Below are 25634 nucleotides of genomic sequence, written 5' to 3'. Positions count from 1 at the left end.
GCGCGGTGGCTCACGCCTGTAATCTCAGCACTTTGGGAGGCCGAGACGGGCGGATCACAAGGTCAGGAGATCGAGACCATCCTGGCTAACACGGTGAAACCCCGTCTCTACTAAAAGTACAAAAAAAAAAACTAGCCGGGCGAGGTGGCGGGCGCCTGTAGTCCCAGCTACTCGGGAGGCTGAGGTTGGAGAATGGCGTAAACCCAGGAGGCGGAGCTTGTAGTGAGCCGAGTTCGCGCCACTGCACCCCAGCCTGGGTGACAGAGCAAAGACTCCGTCTCAAAAAAAAAAAAATAATAAGTATCATAGATATCATTAAGGATGAAAAAACCATTACAAATTCTATTTATCACTATCAAGGAGGTTTTCCAATTAGTGTGGCAACCTTTGATTAATATAAAGCCTCATTATTGTAACTGGGCAATAAATTCAACATTCCATGTTGTCATTTTACTATTAATTATAGTCACATTTTTATACAAAAGAAATAAACATATGTTAAAGATTCATTTACTCTTTTTAATTAAAATTCCCAACCCAATACATAGAGAAAAAAACGATTAAATAATTAACTTTTTTTTTCCTTTAGAGATCCCTGTGCATTTTAATTTACATGTTGATTATGTAGCCAGGAAAAGTCTCCCATGTTAAATTTGATTAAGCAAGGCAGAAAGTGCCTTAAAATGAATAGATAGCTGAAACTGGAGAATGCATTTTGTCTAATTGTGTTAATGAACTACCCTGATGAGACTTGTTTAGTACAAAAGCCCCCCTGACCTTTTTATTGACTGTAAAACAGAATACTTCTAATATCTGAAGAGTTTTCTCCTTTTTTGCATTTTTAAAAAGCCAAACACTCAAGCCACTTAAATACTTGAGAAAATAATGGAATGGGTAAAAGATCTAGGCATTTGTCAGCTCAGTTGTGAAACCACTGCTCCTTGTTTACTGAAAAACTCTCACGTTGAGGCCACCTGTGTTTTTTAATTACTTCGTTTGCATCTCAGACTATGATAGACATTGTGTACAAGAAGTACAAATTATATAACTCATAATAGTGTGTGTAATGGCTAGGGCTTATGCAGGAGGGAAAAAAACAATATTGATGATAAGTTGTAATAGTAGAATCTGACGTGTGGTGTTTGTAAGTGTCATAGTGTTCAAAAAGGACATTGATGGTTTGGTGTAAAAATATGTCCCCCTCCTATGTCTGTCAATGTGACGCATAACTTTGCTGTGTCACCACAATATTTAAATTTTACTCACCTAATCATCCAATACATTGAAAGAACAGTGTAGCCACTCAAAAACCATGTAAATTAAATTATTTCAGCTAAAGTCAGTATGAAAGTCTTCATTGCTAGTTGATATCTCAAAAGTATGCGTGTGTGTTTGTGTGTGTCTTCTTTTTGGACTGAGTCTCGCTCTATCACCCAGGCTGGAATGCAGAGGCGCGATCTCGGCTCACTGCTAGCTCCGCCTCCCGGGTTCACGCCATTCTCCTGCCTCAGCCTCCTGAGTAGCTGGGACTGCAGGCGCCTGCCACCACTCCGGGCTAATTTTTTGTATTTTTAGTAGAGACGGGGTTTCACCGTGTTAGCCAGGATCGTCTCGATCTCCTGACCTTGTGATCCACCCACCTTGGCCTCCCAAAGTGCTGGGATTACAGGCATCAGCCACCATACCCAGCCATGTTCTTGTTTTTTAATTATACATATTAAAGAAAAGAAAACCTTCCACATGGATAGAAAACCGAACTATCATAATATTTTGTCGATAATTCAATAAGTTATGATACATATAAGAGAATATTTTGTAGAATTTTAAGTAAAGACAGTAATCATTAATACAGATATGTGATTAATTTGCCATTAAAATGCAGAACAGAACATGAGAAAAGGAGAAAGATAATTTGATGTAATTTTGATGTTAAAAAAAAAAAACTATACGTAGTGCAATCATAAGCTTGTAAAACCAAAATATATTTTTATGTTTAACTATTAGAAAATACACCCAAACATTACCAATAGTAATCTTTGACTAATGGATTTACAAAATGATTTTTAATTTTTTTCTGTAAATTCTTCTATAGGTTTTAAAATTTACACAATGAACCTATATTACATTTATTTAAATATGTTTTTAAATCAATACATCTCATTGGTAAAATAATCATCAACTGTAGAGTGAATTTTTTTAAAAATCCTTTTTTGTGTTGTTTGTTTGTTTTTGAGTCTCACTCTGTCACCCAGGCTGGAGTGCAGGGGCACAATCTCAGCTCACTGCAACATCTGCCTCCCAGGTTCAAGCAAGTCTTCCACCTCAGCCTCCCAAGTAGCTGGAATTACAGGTGCAGCCACCATGCCTGGCTTAGTTTTGTATTGTTACTACAGACATGGTTTCACCATGTTGGCCAGGCTGGTCTCCAACTCCTGGCCTCACGTGCTGCTCCCACTTCGGCCTCTCAAAGTGCTGGGAATACAGGTGTGAGCCACTGTGCCCACCCTAAAAATTACTGACATTTTAGTTCTTCTGTAAGTTACTGTTAAAATGTTAATAGTCTACTCTTTGGTCTATTTCTTACATTCATAATATGGAGCATTAATCAATAAGAATTTTGTAACCTGAATATTCCCATGCCTATTCATTTCCTACAGTTTTTCACATTCCCTGATTCCAATTCTAAACACTAGTTACATACGCATTTATATACACACAAACAGTAGCTGGGGAACATAATTGAGTCTTTGCCTAAAGTATAATATTTTCAAGACAGATCACATTTACATTCTCATCAATAACTGAAGATAAAGTTTATCCTCCATGCTACGAGTAAATTTTTTTCAAATGTTTACATTGAAAATTATTAGTATTGTTTTTACTGTGGAAATATTGTTATTGCAGAACCAATTATATATTTGGTTATACATGGTTTCCTGTGGTTCTAGTTTTTCAATCCCTGTGCTACTCAAAGAGGATGATCTTTAAGTATAGGTCGAGTACATTTTTATTATGTTATAAATTAATTATTCTATTAATTAGATATATATTGAATACATAGTGTGTGATGAATACTGTCTCCATTATCTAATGTTTTTAAATCACACAATATTAGTTTGCTTCGTATTCAGACTATATAATTTTTGTACTTCAGGGCCGGGCACGGTGACTCACACCTATAATCCCAGCACTTTGGAAGGTCTAGGCGGGCAGATCACGAAGTCAGGAGTTCGAGCCCAGCCTGCCCAACATGGTGAAACCCTGTCTCTACTAAAAATACAAAAATTAGCCGGGCGTGGTGGCGAGTGCCTGTAATCCCAGCTACTCAGGAGGCTGAGGCAGGAGAATCGCTTGAACCTGGGAGGCAGAGGTTGCAGTGAGCTGAGATTGCGCCACTGCACTCCAGCCTGGGTGACAGAGTGAGACTCCATCTCAATAAACTAAACTAAACTAAACTAAACTAAACTAAACTAAAATAAAATAAAATAAAATAAAATAAAATAAAATAAAATAAAAATTGTACTTCTTTCAATATTGTTGTTTTACCCAGAATTTCGGTTGCCTTCTTTGTTTTCATTTTTAGGAGAAATTGTGCATGTTTTCCTCCTCACTTACTTATACTTTAACTTAATGATTTACTCCTATGCTACTTTGATCTCGAAAACATTCTTACTCTATGACATGTTAACACTGGCCTCCTATTTTAATTCAGACTGGGCATATGGCACATCTATCTCCTTAGATGTTTATGGAGCATAGTTGGTTCTGTTGCTCATTGAATTTGTTGACTTTCTTCACTTTGTTTTGCACATACTTTCCTTGAAATATATCCTTAAAAATCTTTGTTTAAAAAAAGTACAAGAGTGTTTTGGGAGCCTCCAGCTAAATTAGGATTCAAGTACTAGAACAGCTAGCAGCCCTGCCCTAATGGAAAATGTGAAGGGGAGCTGTGTGGGTGTTTAGAATATGCCGTTCACAGCATACGTCTTTCACCTGGAGAATGGCCTAATACCGAGTTTTCCAACCTGCAATCAGGAGGTTCCTCACACAGGAAATCTGCTTATACTGGCCAACAGCCTCGTGGCTCCTGTCTCACCAGTGTCCAGTTTCTGCCTGTACATCTTTGTGGGGCTGAGAGTACAACCTTGTGTTCTCCCTGGCATCCCAGAGAAAATCCTGCCTCGGGTAGTCTCTGGTTCTTCAGATGGAAGGTGCAAATTCAACACACACCACCATAGGAAATAATTTCAAAGTTTTTACTTACAGACCCTGGGCAAGGAGGGAAGCAGGCGTCAAGAGGGCAGTCCTTTGTCTACATCATCAGGCCATACAGACAGAAATGAAGAGTCATGAAGAGAGAGACAGAAAAGCACATAATAGGTAGAAATATATAAGGGAATAAGGCAGGGGTCACTTTAAATTTGTAAGCAAATACAAATGTTTGCCTTACAGGAAGCAGCAGGAAAGCAGGGAGTCAAGTTGGATAAGCAAGAGAGATGCCTCTAAGTTCTAATTTCTGTCCACTGGCTTGAGCCACTTGGGTGTGGTGTAAAACTGGAACCTGTGTGAAGGGTGATTGAGCCCTGCTTCTGGTATGAAAAAGTTAAACTGTATTCAAAATGGATGCAGAGGCAACAAAAAATTATATGAATTCATACAGAGAGCAATTACTTGAGTTTTTCTCTAAAAATGATAATAACTGTCCTTACCAAACACAGAGAAAATATAAACAATCCCTTCCCAAGTGCTATTTGTTTAAGAAGCACTCATTGATTTTAATATTAATATTATTGATTAAGACACTGTGTAGCCCCATATTTGAACCATATTTCTTCTGTTAATACTTGCATATTCTTCCTCTCTTCAAAGCTTCCACTCACTCTTTCATTCCACAACAAATTTGATTTCTCAGTGTTCTAGAATGTATTTCTTGAGAACAATAAATGCTATAAACCTCTCCAACCCTTCACAATTCAAACAATTTTAATATACTCTGTAGTCACAGCTTAACAGGAGACTATGATGTAAATATTGGGATATGGTATGGCAACATTCATCGTCTTTGGTATTCAAATGACTGCCCAGGGCAGAGAAAGAATGTGTCTAACAGATTATTGCTAGCGTTGCAGTACCTAAAGAAGAAGAAATTTTTTTTTTTCCATGAAGCAAACTGGTTTCTCTGAAATTAATTAAGAATGGCAAGGAGAGGATAGACATTATTATGTTAATTTTGTACTTATAGGGAGATAAACCACTTTTTTCAACGTCACAAAGTCAGTAATCATTAGTCAGGACTTGAATCCAGGGTTGTCTTATTACGAGCTCTGTTTATTTTTTAATATTTCATAACTTTCCATTACACTAAAGGAACAACTTAAAGATAACCACCGTCCAAGAGGCTGAAGTAGGCATGTAACTTCCACTATTTCATTTTTAAAAGAGTTCTATTAACAACTTGCTTGGTCATTTAAGGATCCTCTGTTACTCATTAATTTTAACATATTGGGATTCCATGTCTAGGTGTCTTTTAACTTGTAGGAAAACTGTATTCCTCAGTGATTTATTTTCAGCCAACACTTAATACTACTTCAGCATCTAGCCATTTGCATGCCATACACTGTATACCTTTATCTAGGTGTACAGAATCTATCCAAACTAGATATTACTGTACATAATTTGTTGTTTCCTTTTGTAGACGGTGACAGAAATCACAATTCCATGAAACAGGAAGGAATGAAATTTTGTGTAACAAATCTGAATATCACAGGTAAATTCATGAATTTTTAGCATCATTCAACATAGGGACAGGCATTGTACTCAAGACAGCAATCAGAGGAAAGAAAGGGATATGAGAATTAGAAAAATGCCGAAAAGATGACTAAAAGATAATCCATTTGCTTTTGAGAGAAGGGAAAACACTAAATCAAAAAGAGGTCACATATTACACATTAGAAACTTTATTTGAGTAATATATGTGCTAAGCTGTTTACACAGATAAAGTTAAAGAGATATTTGGGAACTGCAAGCTTCATTTTGTGCCAGGTACACGTGCCAGTGCCTTCATAGGCTTGTTGTAAAATTAAATGAGAATGCGTAGAAAGCACTTATCACACTGCCTGGTTCATATTAAGCAGTCAATAAATGCTAGCTCTCATTTTTTTTAATTGTGGTCATTATTCTAGAAGCCTGAGATGAATAAATTGTGGGCATATTCATTCATGAATTAATGAAAGAAATACAGAGATGTTTATATCCTCAAAAATTTTATTAAATCTGCATGGTAGTTATCTAGATAATTCAGTTGAGAATATTCACTGGGGACAGGGATTATTTGGTTTGGCTGTTATATACTCAGATAATTAGTTGGGTAATTGACAAATTTTCTTTATTTCATACCAGCCAGAAGCTTGGAATGGATTTGTAAGAGTGAAATCAGTGGACTTCCTATGATACTGCTAATTGAAAAAAAAATATATTTTTTTTTTTTTAAAAAAAAAAAACAGTTGGCGACCTCATAATGTTTCTAATTTCCTAGAAAGAAAATAGAAATAGTTTAAATCTGGTCATACATTATAATTGTTAGTTCTATGTAATGAAAGTCTTAGAATATTAAGAGTACACTGATTTTGTCAGGGCACAAAAGTCACAAGCTTCAAACTGTGTATACTGAAAATGCAAGGACATGATAAAAAAACTTGCATTTTTGTGATGATTTTTGAATGTGTTGCTGATGAGAATAGCATGGCAGCATGGTCATTTTGATCCCATAGTTATTTTTCTCTGCTAAAAGTATGCAATTGCCAGTAAGGCTTATAAATTAGCTTCTCATAAAATTAATTTGGTTATAGCAGTTCTCTGGGACCTAGTTATTGCTAGTGAATTGGAAAATGTCACTCTCCTGTAGCTGTGAGGCTGTGATATAGATTCAGAGTCGGCTGCCTCATATAGCTCACCCCCAACCTCTCACTTATAAAAGAGTAAAGAATAATCCTCTTATTACTGTATGTATGTGACTCCCTTTATGAAGGCTGTAGGCCTGCCAATCACAGTGAAACTAGAACTGAGTAGGAGCATCCTAGGTCAGCAGCAGGTTTGGAATGTTTTCTTTTTACAGTTATTATGGAGAGAACAAGTTGGGCAATTGACCAGCTCCCTGCAGATAAGATGGCTCTCCCCTATGGAGAAAACCAGGGAGGGAGAAGGGCCTGAAGCCAGGTAAATTGCCTGCAAAGTGGCTCTAGCCATTTGAGGCTGGAGTGTAACATTCCTGGGGAATAGAACAAGGACTTTTGGCCTGGTGAGTTACTTAAATGTTACAGGAACAGAAACTTATTTTTTCTAAGCCCTTGTGATTTTTAATGCCTCTTGCACATTATTCATTCCTCCTTGTCCCCTTTATATATTTAGTATGATTCTTTTAAAAATGCCAGCTTGCCTCCGACGGGAAACAAAGAAAAATAACACTTTTTCATAAATAGTCTGCTACTGCAATTTTTTTTAAGTGAGAGTCTGTTGCCAAGGATGAAGTGCAGTGACAAAATCACGGTTCACTGTATGCTCAAACTCCTGGTCTCAACTTATCCTTTCACTTCAGCCTCCAAAGTAGCTAGGACTATAGGTGCACACCACCATGCCCAGATATTTTTGAGGGAGGTTAGTATGGCCCAGGGGTCAAGAAAGGATGATGAGAGCAGTATTCCATGTGAATAAACCTTAAGAAGGTGACATTTATGGGAATTTGTTGGATTATTATGATTTGGTGACTATTAGTTTAGCTAACCCTTCCTGCCAATGAATAATTTAGAGGAATTTATTTTGATCTTATCCGGGAAAACTTGTACAATGCTAGCTAGTCTTCCTCTGTAGCACAGTTTAACCACAATAATGTATGTGCTATGTATATGTACATGTGTGTATGTGTGCATTATATGTGTCTATGATCTGTATTTATGTCAATAGGTTTCAGAAATTGTGAGTGTACAATCATGTGTGACACCTTAGGAACCAAGTGATGAATTCAAATGCTAGTTCTACTTCTCTGGGCTACGGTTTTCATCAGTATAATGAGGGTATTAACAGTATAACTGATAGGTAAGAATATGAAAGAATTCATTTCTTTGTAAAGAAGTTATAACAGTGCTTGACACAAGTAAGTGCACAAGAAATATTAAATGTAGTTATTATTATTACCTATTATTCCGTTTAATTAGGTTTTTTACTTGTTATGTTTATGTAACATTTCATTAATATAAACCCTGAAAATGCCAAAATGTTATATAAATCCATGTCCTAAGGGTGATCGTTTACTACGTATTTAAGTATATATGGGACTGTGAGTTTCAGTAATTGCAAAAAAGGAAATTCAAACCAATCTTCTAATTAACAACTACTATAAAATCAGGGAAACATACAGGGAGAGAGAGAGTTTATATGCTTCAAGACATCAGAGAACTAACTTAGAGTGAAGAACTGTGGGACCAAGAACTGAGAATAATACTAAAAATGTGAGGGTCACTTTTGAGGCAGTTTAATTTTTCTCCTGAGGGGCCTCTGCCAATTCAGAAGCTGACAGCGATAAGGTAGGCAGAACTGTTGCTATTCTTGCAAGGGTGGGAGAGTAACTTGAAGTCTAAGATCTGCCAAGGTGGGGAGGGAACTGATCAACTCTCCATAATTTGAAACAGGAATCCAAAGGGATTGCCATAATGTAAGAGTGAACAAGCAATAGCTCAGCTTTCCTAGCCAAAGAAACTCATCTTCAAATCATTTCAATGGTTAAAATTGAATTGGATTTCCCAAAGACTCCTACCCCATCTGGAGGGCTGGATTGTAAATCCTATTTGAAAAACATAACATTATCCTTGCCACATTATTCTTTCATTTTTTTCTTCAAATATAATTTCCAGTCCACAATAAAAAAAGGACCAAACATGCAATAAAGAATGACTATGAAATTGAAAATCTCAAGATATAAGACACGAAAGACAACTGGAGCAGATCAACAACAGTATTAGAAACTGGAGTTATTAGCAACTGACTTTTAACTAAACATGCTTAATATCTCCAAGAAAATAGAATACATGTTTGAAGATTTCAACATAAAATAAGTAGAAATTACAGAATCATATGCTTGATGGTTAGATTTCTAAACAGATTATACAGATCTGAAGTAAGAATTCCTGAATTGGAGCATAGGTCAAAAGAAAATATCTTCAATATAGCATGAAGAGAAAAAAAAATACACACACACACACACACACACACACACACAAAAAAAAAACCCATAATAGAATAAAAACCTAAAAGAAAGAGTGAGAAATTCTAGCATACTTGCAACTGAAATTTTAGAATGAGAGACAGGGAAGCATAAGGCAAAAGCAGGAATGCAAGGGGACCATCACTACAAATCAGACACACGTTAAAGACCAAAAAAATTGTATCATGATGAGCTTTATGTAAATAAGTTTTAAAATTTAGATAAACTGGAGAAATTGCTTTAAAAAAGTGCTACATCTGAATAGCTCTATAACTATTAAGTAATGAAATTCACATTGAAAAACTATAAAAAGTAGAAAACTTCCAACTTAGATAAATCCCTAGTAAAATCTACAAAAACCATCAGAAATAAATTTTACAAAATTGTTTCTTACAAAAAAGATTTTTCAAAACTATTGAAAAGAATAGAAACACAAAAAAACTCTACAAGATGTTGTTTTGTTTTGTTTTAGGCTATCTTAATCTTGATACAAAACATGACAAAACTAGAAAGATTATGAAAATCTCACCCATGAATACAGATAAATATACTTAAGAAATTATTAACAAGCTAAACTAAAATCTTTAAAAGTATGTTTTTTAAACAAGTGTAATTGGGGTAAGCAACACACAATGGAGCAGCATTATTTAAATTTATGGTAAGAGGAGTAATAGCTTTTCTGATAGCTCAGCTGGTATGTTGATAATACCATAGAAATATAACATAGAAGCACCCTAATAACATCCATGTCTTCTCAGTTATGTACATAGTTGCTTGGAGCACCAAACCCTCCCATGATAAGTCAAAGACTCATGTTTTAGACATAGGATGTGGCAAGGTATCGTCAGAATTCTTAAAAACAGCATTCAAGATTGGAAAGCTCCTGTGTATAATCAGAGTGGAATCCTCACCTTGTGCTTAATACAACCAGGAATTATCAATATGTAATTCCTATTAAGGCCAGATTACTCAGCCTTAATAGGAATAGTTTACCCTGCTGTCACAATAATTATAGAAACAAATCAAAATCATAAAAAAAAGATTTAGGATAAAACCTTTCAAAAATACATGATATTGGCTGGGCGCGGTGGCTCATGCCTGTAATCCCAGCACTTTTGGAGGCCGAGGTGGGTGGATCACGAGGTCAGGAGTTCAAGACCACCCTGGCCAAGATGGTGAAACCCCGTCTCTACTAAAAATACAAAAATTAGACGGGTGTAGTGGTGCGCCAGTGTAGTCCCAGCTATTTGGGAGGCTGAGGGAGAAGAATCGCTTGAACCCGGGAGGCAGAGTTTGCAGTGAGCCGAGATGGCGCCACTGCACTCCAGCCTGGGTGACAGAGCGAGACTCCATCTCAGAAAAAAACCAACATATTAATACCTGAGACATTTTCGAAAACAAAAGCTCTTCGAAGAATCATTATGCTTTACTGAAAATGTAATGATAAAAGAATGAGTAAATGAATGGAGTAAATTCATTCAGTGAGTAAACTCAGCTGACAATCTGTCTTGATCTATTTTCTTATTGTTAAAACTTAAAAGAAGACAAAAAATTGGTAAATAGCAAATACGTGGTTAGAAAAAGGGTCTGTTAGTCCCAGCAGGAGTTCTTTCAATAGAATCAAAGTGAAAGTTAGCAAAAATAGAAGTGGTTTTCTTCAATTCAATCCAATTTCACTCAATTCAGCAGACATTTTTCGAGTGACTGTATGTATGGGGTCCTGTACTAGGTAATATTTTTCTTAGAAAAAATATTGGAAAAAATGAAGATTTATAACAGTTTTATTTTAGATTCTTTATTCAGTTTTTATTTAGGCCAGTGTTTTTATTTTTTTATATGCTATAGGCAAATTCTTTTTTTGTGGTTGCATTAAGAGATTATTAATATGTTATATATAATATGTATTATTAATATATGTATTTAGAATAGACAACCTTACCAAGCACAAAACTATCAGAAAAGTTGGAGACTAAAGTGTATTTGGCATTAACGCAAACACTTATTTACTATTACATGTCTTCATAGCTTTCAGATTAGGTATTTGTATTATTTTTGAATCTACGTATGAATTATACTTTAGTAAAGCATCAGCCAAGACAAAATTCTTCTCCTATTCATCACATTTACTTGTATATTCATCTCTTATATTGCCTGGGTATTTGGATGTTTTGTTTGGTTTGTTTGTTTTTACTCTCTCTTTGTGGAGGAGGTTTAACTTTTCTCAAAAATATCAGACAAAAAATAGAGATTTTTATATATGTTGTTTTTTTTTTTTTTGAGACAGAGTCTCGCTCTGCCGCCCAGGCTGGAGTGCAGTGGCCCGATCTCAGCTCACTGCAAGCTCCGCCTCCCGGGTTCACGCCATTCTCCTGCCTCAGCCTCCCGAGTAGCTGGGACTACAGGCGCCCGCCACCTCGCCCGGCTAGTTTTTTGTATTTTTTAGTAGAGACGGGGTTTCACCGGGTTAGCCAGGATGGTCTCGATCTCCTGACCTTGTGATCCGCCCGTCTCGGTCTCCCAAAGTGCTGGGATTACAGGCTTGAGCCACCGCGCCCGGCCTATATATGTTTTTAAAAGTTTGATAGATACACATTATCATCTATGGTCCACACTGACAACATGAATATCTCTGTAGGTTATGAATACACTTTTAGACAATAATAAAAACAGTAGATTAAATAATCACACAATCACTCATCAAATTGAAAATCAGTTGCATAATGGAAACACTATAACCAGTGGATGTCTTATTTAGTTACACTTTCCAAGCAAAAATAACAAGTACAAAGTAATTTAATCATCCCGATATTAGAATACCCTGTGAATTGCTGTTCTTAAGAGTCAATATTAAAGACAAACTGATAATCCAGACCTGCTAATTTGTGCAACTTTTAATGCTCCTTTTCGCAGTTATTGTTGAAGAAAAATTTATTTTTTAATGGTGATATTTTTATCCTTACCATTAAAAGGAGAAAAGTTTATATTATGTAGTCACTTATTCAAACTCCAATCTATATATAAGTAGTCATTTATCAATACATAAAGTTTATATAAAGAACACATTATTTTAAAAAATGTGATTATGATTGGATTTCCCTAATGTTTTCTCTTTCTAGATATTCTCTAATGAGCTTTGTGAGAATCATATTATGTATCCTGTGAAAAATTGCTTCTATATTCAGTCTAAGGTATAGGGAACAACGTGTACCTTTATTTTAAGTCTCAGAACACTGTCCTTGATTCAAATAGAACTGTGCTCTGAATAAATATCTACAAAATTTGAAACATAGCTCTAAACTGGTCCTCAGGGCCTAAAATGAGTTCAAATAATCACTTTCTTCCCCATTCTCCTTGCTCTTTTTACCGCTTCCTCTGAACACTTAGGCAACTTGGTCTTCATCTGTATTCCTTATAAACTTATATGTTATGATTATTTTAATTTCTGTTTCTCCTCCACTTATTCAATATCAACTTTAGAGCCATTGACATTCATTGTTACCTTAATTCTATAGGGGTATGAACACTGGTTGCACTGCATAAAATGCTTAGAAACATAGGCATATATAAAATACTCAGGAATGTACCTTTTAATTGATGTTCTCCAGAGAAACAAAACAAACAGGGTGGGTATGTGTGTTTATTGGCCGTTTTTATATTTCCTTTAAAGAAATGTCCTTTGCCCATTTTTGAATTGGTGGTTTTTATTATTGCTGAATTTTAGAAATTCTCTGTATATTCTAGATATATTCTCTTACCTGATTCATAATTTGCAAATATTTTCTCCCATTCTGTGGGTTGCCCTTTATATCTGTTGATATTGTGTTTTGATTCACAATGTTTAAACATTTTTTATGAAGTCTTGTTTACTTTTTTCTTTTGGTGCTTGTGCCTTTGGTTTAATACCCAAAAAATTATTGCTAAATTTAACATTTTTTAAGTTTCACATTATGTTTTCTTCTAAGAGTTTTATAGTTTAAGAAATTTTATTCATTGCATGTTAATTATTATACTTACAGTATTAGGTGGGGTCCAACAATAGATGCTGGCAAGGCTGTGGAGAATTAGGAATGCTTTTACACTGTTGGTGGGAATCAATTGTAAATTAATTCAACTGTGGAAGACAGTGTGGCAATTTCTCAAGGATCTAGAACCAGAAATACCATTTGACCCAACAATCCCACTACTGGGTATATACCCAAAGGATTATAAATCATTCTACTATAGAAACACATACACATGCGTGTTTATTGCAGCACTATTCACAATAGCAAGGAATTGGGACCAACCCAAATGTCTATCAGTGATGGACTGGATAAAGAAATGTGGCACATATACACCATGGAATACTATACAGCCTAAAAAAGAATAAGATCATGTCTTTTGCAGGGACGTGGATGAAACTGGAAGCCATCATTCTCAGTAAGCTAACACAGAAACAGAAAACCAAACACCGCATGTTCTTACTCATAAGTGGGTATTGAACAGTCAGAACATATGGACACAGGAAGGGGAACAACACACATCAGGGCATGTTAGGAGGTAGGGGGAAAGGGGAGGGAGAGCATAAGGACAAATACCTAATGCATGCGGGGCTTAAAACCCAGAAGACGGGTTGATGGGTGCAGCAAACCACCACGGCACTTGTATACCTATGTAACAAACCTGCTCATTCTGTACATGTATCCAGAACTTAAAGTAAAATGATGTTTTGTTTTTAAAAAAAAAAAAAAGAAAGAAAATTGAACATTTGAATCTAATAATGTGGTGACTCTGAAAATCAAACTGTCTGCTTCCCAGGGTTTGCTGGGTTTTTTTGTTGTTGTTTTTTTAAATTTATTTATTTATTTTAATAAATTATTTATTAATTTATTAAATAATTATTAATTATTTATTAATTATTTATTATTTAATAATTTATTTATTACTGTCTCTGCTGTCTCATTGTCAAGAATCAGTTTGAGATGGAAACTTAAGTTCTTCTCAGGTCTTTTCTGAGCCTGTACCTTTTCCTGGGCATGCGTAGTTACTTTCTATCCTTCCTCATATATGCAGTTACCTTTTAACATCCTAGTCTTTAATGTCTGGCAACACGAAGGGAAAGAGAAAAAAAATAAAGGGACAGGGAGAAGGGCTCCAGCTTTTAACATTTTCCGGAAGTAACTTCAGCCAAAAGGAGAAGGGCTTGCAACAGAGTGGGGAGGTAAAGCAACAATATCCACTCATCCTTTTCTCTGTAAGTCTGTACGCAGACGTAGGAATTAGTAATCACAGAAAATATTCCAGATATTTGGATGGGAGGATCCTTTTTGTCCATCCTGCCATGTGCCAACTGTGTGGAAGCTGTTCTAGAAACATGTGCACAGCTGCCATGAGGCTGAGTTGAAAATAGGTACTTGCTACTGTAGTAGGAGCTGAAATTGACTAAAACTAGCCACAATTTACTATCCAAGCCTTTCGTGGAAGTTCCATGCCTTTAATAGACTCTAGAGTCCCAAAATAGTATCATAAGACCCACTCTGCCAGTGCAATTGTTGTCTCAGATGGGAGACAGATTCCTGGTTCTTCCTGTTCTGCCATATTGCCAAAATCCTCCCTCAAATTATTTTCATATGCAATAGATTCTTAGCTCAATGAAATAAGTAAAATTCTTTTTTCTTATTTATTTTGAATTCTGGCATTAGAATAATAAAATTAACTCAAAATTATATATGTATGTGTGTGTATCTATATATGCACATATTTTTATAGAAGCATAAATAATAGAAAATTAAGAAATTAAAATAATTGGGTGACATTTCTCAACTACCTCAATTTTTATTTTAAGATAATATCTATACAATGGTAAAACAAATGTCATGCAAAACTAGGTCGACTGAATTATTCACTTCTCAGTCAATTGAGTTGGAATCACATAAGAAATCACAGGTTCATGACACTCATTGGCTCTGAAGGAACCAGGGGTTATGCCATTGGAATATCTTGTATATTCTGTGGAAGTGTACTATGATACTCAGTGCACATTAACTGTGACATCTGACTTCAGGTGCAAGATACAGATATGGATGCCTGTTCATTAACATCCTGAAAATGCCCAAAGTTCCTTTGACAGTCAGATCCAGAGATTTTCTGAGTGACAGGATTCTTGCACACATATTTTAGTACTATGACAAGAAAGACAATCTCCTTTTTTTTTTTTCAAGAAAAAATAAAACATTGAAACCTCTCCTTGTTAGAGTCAAACATGGACAGCGGTTCCAAAATACTAATTATAACCAAATAGTTAGCTGGGATTTTCTGTAGGCACTGGTCTGACTCATCTATCCACCATCTACTTCATTCTGCTGGATGAATGTCAATCTCTCAGTTGGCTAAACTTTACATTCCCCAGGAAGGCTTACAAGGGCTTTCAGCTCACGTAAGAGCACACTGATGATTTTTGTAAGATAACGTCATCGATAAAATAGCCCTCTTGCTTGTGTTGAGCACCTTGGCAGCCTGTTTTGCTGAACAAAAGTGGACTCTTGCTGTGTTCAGTCCATCATATTGTGAACTGTGCAATCCACATTGCTTCAGGGGATGCTTTGCTGACAATTCTCTTGATTCCACTGGATGGCCCAATTACACATATTGACTTTCTACTGTCAGGTAGATATTATTTCAGATTTCTAAATTATTGTTTGCTTAGAGAATGCTTTGGTAAGTTGTGCTTTACTCATGTGCAAAAAAAAAAAAAAAAAAAAAAGTTTTACAAATGTCTTACCAGACTTACAAATTAATGTTCTAAACACTCTGGATCCAAATACTCAAGTGGTAGAATTAAACAGTTTAAAGTTTCCCAATCAGGGGCTCATGTGTGTAAATAGAGCACTTTGGGAGGCCAAGGCAAGAGGATCACTTGAAGCCAGGAGATTGAGACCAGCCTGGGCAACACAGTGAAACATTTTCTCTACAAAAAAAAAAAAGGTTTAAATAAACAGTTAGCTGGGTGTGGTGGCATGTGCCTGAAGTGCTAGCTAGCTGGGAGGTTGAGGTGGATGGGAGGGTTCTTTGAGCCCAAGAGATTGACTGGACTGTGAGCTATGATAGCAACACTGCACTCCAACCCTGCAACAGAGCAACACCTATTCTCAAATAAATAAATAAATACATTTTGTAAATCATGTGGAATGTTTGTGCTTTATATTTTATTTGATATTGGTTTTATTTATTCTGATTGATTTAGTTGTGTTTGTAAGATTCAGGAGTGTCTATTTTTCTATCTGGTAGTTTTTGGATTTCCTAGTAATGGGCCTAAATTTACTGTTCTCCAATTTATATCTGGTCCTTTTTGTCATCTCCATAGTGAAAACAGGAAAGTATAATTTAGCACTCTCAAAACAAATGCAACTTCAAGGAACTGGGTATGTTTACCAAGTTATTCCCTAAAAATTAATATTTATTAGTTAGAAGCTTCATTTAGCTTTTTCTTATGAGTCCAATTTGTTTAAACTATTGGTTTTCAAAATAGGTTAAATGTAACCAAAATGTTCCATTAAGATTAACTGCTTTGTTTCAACCGAGTATTTCAAGCTTTTGCGTTTATGTAGTATAACACCATACTATTTCATTTAAACAATGAATTTATAGGAACAAATAATAAAAGAAAAAAAGTGCCTGACAGAAATTCTCAATTTCTATGTTTCTTATTCTTTCTTTTATCTGCTCATTTATTTATTACAGTATCTTCTTTCTTATTCATATCTTAAAAATGTCCTTGGCTATTTCTGAACTGCCTCTGTTATTTTATTTCTATAGATTCTTTTTTTGTGGTGAACTCATCCACTTCTATAACTGTAAATATACTATTCCATTTTCACTTTTCTACAGCTATATAACTATATGCCTAGGAGAAATCTTTACTTATATAAATTAGAGATATCTCATATATAAAACTGTGGCCATTATCAATCCTGTTTCCTCTTCAACCTCAAAGCCTCATTTATTTTCCTATGTTTTTTATTTTAGCAATTGGTTGTTCGTCACCCAAAAGTCCAAGTCAAAGTTTCAGATTATGTGTTAATTCTTCCTTTCCCCTCCTTTCTGATGCATAACTAATCCCTAGGTCCTGCCATGCTGCCATTCGCAACTTCTCTTAAATACATTCACTTGTCTTTATCCCCACATTATCCTAGTATCCCTAATTCAAGCAATCATCAACTTATCACTAAATCATTAAAGAAGGCCCTCCTGACTTTTTAATGATTGCCATTCTAACTGGTGTGAAATGGTATCTCATTGTGGTTTTGATTTGCATTTCTCTAATGGCCAGTGATGATGAGCTTCCTTTCATATGTTTGTTGGCTGCATAAACGTCTTCTTCTGAGAAGTGTCTGTTCATATCCTTGTCCACTTTTTTATGGGGTTGTTTATTTTTTTCTTGTAAATATGTTAAAGTTCTTTGTAGATTCTGAATATTAGCCCATTGTCAGATAGAGAGATTGCAAAATTTTCTCCCATTCTGTTGGTTGCCTGTTCACTCTGATCATGTTTCTTTTGCTGTGCAGAAGCTCTTTAGTTTAATTAGATCCCATTTGTCAATTTTGACTTTTCTTGCCCTTGCTTTTGGTGTTTTAGACAAGAAGTCTTTGCCCATGCCTATGTTCTGAATGGTAGTGCCTAGGTTTTCTTCTGGGGTTTTTATGGGTTTTGGTCTTACATTTAAGCCTTTAATCCATCTTAAGTTAATTTTTGGATAAGATGTAAGGAAGGTGTACAATTTCATTTTTCTGTATATGACTAGCCAGTTTTCCCAACATCATTTATTTAATAGGGAAGCGTTTCCCCATTGCTTGTTTTTGTCAGGTTTGTCAAAGATCAGATGGTTGTAGATGTGTGGTGTTATTTCTGAGGCCTCTGTTCTGTTCCACTGGTCTACATATCTGTTTTGGTACCAGTACCATGCTGTAGAGGATGTGGTGAAATAGGTACACTTTTACACTGTTGGTGGGAGCGTACATTAGTTCAACCACTGTGGCAGACAGTGTGGCAAATCCTCAAGGATCTAGAACCAGATTTACCATTTGACCCAGCAATCCCATTACTGGGTATATACCCAAAGGATTATAAATCATTCTACTACAAAGACACATGCGCACATATGCTTACTGCGACACTATTCACAATAGCAAAGACTTGAAACCAACCAAAATGCCCATCAATGATAGACTGGATAAAGAAAATGTGTCACATATACACAATGGAATAATATGCAGCCATAAAAAAGGATGAGTTCATGTCTTCGTAGGGACATGGATGAAGCTGGAAACCATCCTTTTCAGCAAACCAACACAAGAACAGGAAACCAAGCCCTGCATGTTCTCACTCATAAATGGGAGTTGAAAAATGAGAACGCATGGACACAAGCAGGGGAACATCACACACAGGGGACTATTGGGAGTGGGGGATAGGGGAGGAATAACATTAGGAGAAATACCTAATGTAGGTGATGGGTTGATGGTTGCTGCAAACCACCACGGCACGTGTAAACCTATGTAACAAGACTGCACGTTCTGCACGTGTACCCCTGAACTTAAAGTATAATAATAATAAAAGAAAAGAATGCCTTCCTTTCCTTGTTCTAGGGCCCTTCTCCATTTCAATCTTTTTTTTTTTTGACTCTGAGTGGTCTTTATAAAATAATTATTTATTTAATAAATTCCTATGATTAAAACATTTCACTGACCTTTTACAGTTCAACATAGTTAATGCTCCTTAACATAATATAAGTCCCCTTATGATCAACCTTTGCGTTTTTCTATGGCCTCATACCTCTTCATGTGCACTCCATTTGGACTTTGCTTCTATGTTTATTTATATATTTAAGATACAGATAATCTTCAACTTAGCATGGGGTTAGGTCCAGAAAACCCCATTGTAAATCAAAAATATTTTATGTCGAAAGAGACTTTCAACTTATAATGGGTTTGTCTGGACACAACCCCATCATAAGTAGAGAAGCTTACTGAATGCATGTTACCTTCATATCATCATAATGTTGAAAAATCACAGATCAAACTACCACAAGTCAAGGATGTCTATACATAGGGAGGTTTTTCTCTAGGCCTAGCATTGTGTTTACATGTGGGAAGGTCCTTTTATGGCTTATATGCTGCCTCTGAATTAAGAGGTATGCATATAATCAATTCAGGCCTCTTTCTTAACATTTCAGAAATACTTTTAATGAAAAGTTATTTCTCTAAAAATCATGCCTACTTATTTAGTTTAGTAGCATTTTACATAGGAGATGTCAGTAAAAAAATTATAAAAGCGTTGTTTGGAAAACTACCAAATTTTGTCATCACTAGCTTAAAATATTCAGTTAGACCACTTTTGCATCTTCCATCATGACACCCTGGACAAACACCATCATCTGTCACCTGAGCTATTGTGAAAATCACAATTGGTTGCTTAGCTAATTGGTTGCTTAGCTTCCATTTTTAACTCTTACCATCTATACTTAACACAACACTCAGTAATTGATGTAAAACGTAAATCAGAACTTGTCATCCCTGTGCTTATATAGCCCTCCAATAGCTGCACATCTCAACTTATATCAAAAGCCAAAGTCATAGCAATGACAACCCAGACCCACGGCAATCTGTCTCTCATTACCTCTCTAACTTTATCTTCTACTATGCTCCAGTTTTCTAACTTAGCTCCAGACATCCAGCTTTCTTTACTTTTCCTCAAATATATTACAAACACAACAGTATCATGGCCTTTGCACTTACTATTTTCTTTACCTGAAAGCATCTTTTCCTAAATGTGAATGATTACAAGAGAAAAGGATTGGAAATATATATATATATATATTCTATATGATTTTTGTAAGATAATGTCATATATATATATATATATATATATATATATATATATATGAGGAATTCAGGTTTGAACTAGTGACAGTGAAAGTGCCTATTAATCTTCCTAATGGAAATGTTCTATAAGCTTAAGAAATGAGTGTTAAAAGTAGAGCATTAGTATAGAGATACACAAGTGAGAATGAACAGAATATATATTAATATTAAAGCCATGAAACAAGATAAGTTCATTATGGACTGAGGATATAGAGAAAAAAGAGAGAGGGATTATGATTGAGCCTTGGTCCACTTCAAAGCCTAGAGGCTTAGTTGATGAAGATGTTCCTGCAAATAATACAAGAAGGAACATTCAGCAAGGTAAGAAGAAAACCAAGAGAGATTGTTAATCCAAGGAGGCAGGTGAAAGATCAATATTAAGAATGATGGAATAATAAATTAACACAAGTTTTACAAAGGTCAATTAAGATGAATACTGAGAAGTAACTATTGGAGAACAATATATTAATAGATGTCGCTGGCAACATATATGCAAAAAAGAAATTCTATTAGCATGGAGTCTAAATTGAGGTTGATAAGGGCAAGTAAAAATGGATCAATAAATTGTTATGTTCTACTCAGGTCAAAGAATTACCACAAAGTTTAGAACCAAAGGTTGTATACTAAATGTCAAATTTACATTATTGAGAGTCCCCAGTTATTCAAAATGACGATGTCAAAGTATAATATAGAATTGAGTGTTTGTGAAAGCATGAAAAACAAATCTTTAAAGGAAAGAAGGTTAAAAAACATTTAGAAGAATTGTCTATGGAAGTTCATCTCTTAATGCCTGTGACTGAAGCAATGCTGCAGAGAATAATACTGAGTCAAAATCTATAATCTTTTGATGAAGAAATAAGGTAGAACAGCCTGAGAAACTGTTGGTCAATGCAAAAAGGAACACTAATAAGTACAATTAAACAGAGGTCATATTATTCAAAGTTTGAGAAGTTTAGGCCAAAGGCAAAAAAATCTAGTCTGAAACTGGCGATGAGAACAGAAGAAGCCAATATTTGGGATGTAGAAGAGATAACAGCCCTTCCTTCAGAGCTAGTGTTAAGGTGTGAGCGCGTTACTTAAGTTACTTAAGAGGACTGTAGGGAAAACATAGTGACCAAAAAGGAGTGCTCAGCTAGGATTAGATCAAATAAAATAAATGTTCAGAGAAGAGTTTGAAGATACAGGAGATTCTGCAGATGCCAGATCATAAGACCCGGAGGGCACATCGAAAGCTTTTTGAATCACGGAATGTGGTAAAATAGGATTGGATTAAGAAAATTACTGAGGCATAAATGTCCAGGTCATGAGAGATAACCATAGAGTCTTGGGCACCTGAGTGATTATAATACATAGCGATAAATGATGTGATTAGATTGGTCCAAGAGGCTATGGTCTGAGGGAGAAGGTTTCTTAAGTCTTAGTAGAAATATGAAGAGCCCTTGAGATCCTGGTTACTTCTTATTAATAGTGCTTCTAATGCACAGCACACACCTTTACCATTCCCCACCTCTTGGATTCTGCACAGGGGGCCCGGAGGATGGTGGAAGATTGGTCTTACATGAAGCATAGGAAATCAGAGATAACCTCTTGACTCTTAGGGTATGTGAAGTTCTGCAAAGGAAACGTAGAGGTAAGGGGAGAATTTATCTTATCTGGACGATGGAGAGTTTCAGGGCTACACAACCACAAACCAACTATCCCCAACCCCAACACACACAGGGACACATACATGCACTTTTATTATTTTTTTTTCAGATCCTGTATCTGCATTTATTTCTTCCTTATGTAATTTGTCAGAGGGAAGCAGAAGTATCTTCCCTTAAAAGTTTCTCTTTAATGGCAACTTTTCCCCAGATCTCTAGCTTGCCAGCCTTCCCTGCAGAGTTTGGATCTGCCAGCCTCCACAATGGAATGAGCAATTCCCTAAAATTTTTAAAAATAAATATACATCTCTCTCTCTCCATATGTATGTGTACATCTCTCTCTCTCTCTCTCCATATTTGTTCTATTTCTCTGAAGAATCCTGACTCACACAAGAATCCAATCTCTGTTATATTTTCTCTTGATGACTTTTGAATTTTATTAAACAATTTGAATTGTTTTTTCTGATGATATGCTAGTCCATTTTCACACTGATGATAAAGACATACCTGAGACTTGGCAACTTACAAAAGAGAGGTTTAATGGACTTACAGTTCCACATGGCTGGGGAGGTCTCACAATCATGGCAGAATGAAAGGAGGAGCAAGTCACATCTTAACATGGATGGCAGCAGGCATAAAGAGAGAGAGATTGTGCAGGGAAATTCCCATTTTTAAAACTATCAGATCTTGTGAGACTTATTCACTATCACAAGAAAAGCATGAGAAAGACCCGCCCCATGATTCAATTATCTTCCACTGGGTCCCTCCCACGACATGTGGGAATTATGGAAGCTATAAAATGAGATATGGGTGGGGACCTAGAGCCAAACAATATCAAATGATAAAATGCATGCTGTAAAAAACAGAAAATTCAAATAGCACAAAAATGGCCCTGTCAACGTCTTGCCGAGTGCTCTTCTGTTTTTTCTGTGAGTTTACAGACATGTATACTCAACAAATTTGGATTATGAAATTCTTTTTCAATAATGTTAATTGTAACCATTTAAAAAGTTATTAAAATTGTATAGAAAAAATTATATAGAAAAAAGATTTTTAAAGTTTCTGTCTTTAATTCTAATACATTTCATTTTACCATGCATGACATACATTTTTATAATTAGTGTCTTCATTTAAAATATACAATACTCATATAAAAAATAAAATTATACTCTTTTGCTGTGCTGAATTTTATTATTTTAATTTTATCCTAAAATTTTTGTTTAACTTCTGTAAAACGTTGTTTTTAATAGGAATGCTTTTAATATATGTTAAATTTATTGTCATAATTTCTTAAATAGTAGTAAATGACATTTTCTGAGTGAACGTTAGTAAAATAGTGTCATAACAATCATTAATATGACTGCCAAAGTGAGGCAGAAATACCACAGTAATAAAAAACTAATTTAGAGGACATGAGTGCAGCTGGAAACCATCATTCTCAGCAAACTTTCCCAAGAACAGAAAACCAGACACCACATGTTCTCACTCATAGGTGGGAATTGAACAATGAGATCACTTGGACATGGGAAGGGGAACATCACACACCAGGGCCTATTATGGGGAGTGGGGAGGGGGGAGGGATGGCATTGGGAGTTATACCTGATGTAAGTGATGAGTTGATGGGTGTTGACGAGTTGATGGGTGCAGCACACCAACATGGCACATGTATACATATGTAACAAACCTGCACGTTGTGCACACGTACCCTAGAATTTAAAGTATAATAATAATAATAATAAAGAAAAACACAGAAGAAAGATGTGTAATAATACAAAAAGATTTAATATACCTCCACAAGAGAAAAATGTTCCATGTTGCTCTTATAATCATCACTGTTTGGTTTTAGATTGTTATCGGGTGTGAGAACCATAGTTAGACCTGCTGTAGATCCAGAAGGCTTAGGGTCCCAGTTAGCCTGACATTTGAGAATGTAAACTAACTTTAGCTGAGCTAGTGTGTGAACAGTTGCCTATGAGTACAAAATCAATTCATTCCTGAGTATATTATCAAGGACTGTGTCTCTTTTGCTGTTCAGTTAAACTCAGGTGCCAGAAAGTACTTTGCATGCATAGCTTCAAAGGAATTCACGGCTGGGTGAGATAAGGGACTCAGTATATAAATTTTTGTGTTTGTCGTCTTTTATTATTTTCCCAAATCCCTGCAACCCATGAGCCCAGGTAAATAAAAGGTAACTGAACAAAAACTCAAACTGAGATTATCTGTAAAACGTAACTGAAATCTGCCTTTGTTTCATTATTTTTAATAAGAAGACAAGAAAATAAGTGGTTATCTTCAGTTTAACTTGCCATCAAAAAAATGTATTAATGGGTTCACTTACATGTGAGAAAATCCAAACTCTGCCATATGGTGCTTATTAACAATGCCATGGCTTAGCAGTGAGTCCTAAATTGGACATGGAGCCATATTTCTTCAGATTCTTGTAAGTCATGTTTCTAAACTGACTAAGTTCTTAGATACAGGGTATGAGAATCATACAATTATTAAACAAGTTCATATAGCAAGAACTAAAAGAACTTCTCTCTATAGAGCTAAATGGTTTTTTTCCATAATTATACTTAATAAAATTCAGTTACTTATATATCTGAATCCCTTTAAATTCTTCTTAATGATATAGCATTTGTATAGACACTCCTTTGACTCAAATGCCTAGCTCACAATTATAGAGCTAGCAACTATACATCACAATGTGTAATCATGACTCACATAGTCGTTCGCTACAACCTAATGGGAGAACTTCTCAATTCAGTGTTTCTTCCCCACAACTTCCTTTATTCTTCCTCACTGCAGAGTGTTAACTTCAATTTTTCCTTTCCATATCCATTTTCCCCATCTTGGCTACTTACAGTCCGGTTCCTTTAATTATTCACTCTTCTTGCACCTTTCTACTACTTTCTTCCATAGAAACTACTCTTCCTCACCTATTGCTTTCTTTCTTGCTAACCATTGGGAAACTCCCTCATCATGGTTTATACCTTGAATTATAATCCGGTTCAAGCTCTTGTGAAATTTCCTAAACTGCGATAGATTCCTAACAACTTCAGTCCTGCATACACGAGACATTCTCTACACAGATGTATTTTTAAAACACAAGCCAAACTAGTCCGGTTCTCTTGGCAACCTTTAGTGATCCCCATTTTCTATGATGTGTTTTTCATATTGTACCATGACACACAGAGACCTTTACCAATAGTCCTATCTCTAGCTCTTTTGCTTTATCCCCAGGCACATTTTTCAGGGTGATTTGTTATTTATAGGCTAGTGGAATAAGTTCAATCCAAAACAATTATTTATAGCATTTCCCTTGAAAAAACAGATCAAGTGTTCTAAAAAAAAAAGTGATTAACAAATAACTTTTACTAAATTTAATTTTAAGACTCTTTTTAACTTTAACTCATATCCAGTGAATGTTTTATGTTTTCAGATTCTAAGAATTTTTCCACCTCCATTCACATGAATATAATTTCTTTCCTGATTATAAAATATATTTTGAAAACATCTAAATATTCTTTATTAATATAATAAGAATAATGATAATTAAAATTGAATTCGTAGAAATTTACATTTCAATAGCAATTACCAAATTTCCAAAATTTGCTTACTCTTTACCATATTTGGTATATTTGTAAACTTTTTAAAGTAGAAATAAGTGCTTTTACAACCCTCTTAACAACCTGAGCAAGAAAAAAAGCCTAAATCATTTCAGAATGTTTAAATACTAAAGAGGAAATTATTGTAATGTTTATCATAAAGTATAAAAAGCTACATGCAAATTTTTTAAATAAATTGAATCATCAAACAAATTTGACCTAAAAAAGGGCC

This window comes from Macaca mulatta, chromosome 5, assembly GCF_049350105.2.
Source record: "Macaca mulatta isolate MMU2019108-1 chromosome 5, T2T-MMU8v2.0, whole genome shotgun sequence".
Lineage (NCBI taxonomy): Eukaryota > Metazoa > Chordata > Mammalia > Primates > Cercopithecidae > Macaca > Macaca mulatta.
The sequence above is the reverse complement of the archived record's forward strand: the minus strand, read 5'-3'. Positions refer to the sequence as shown.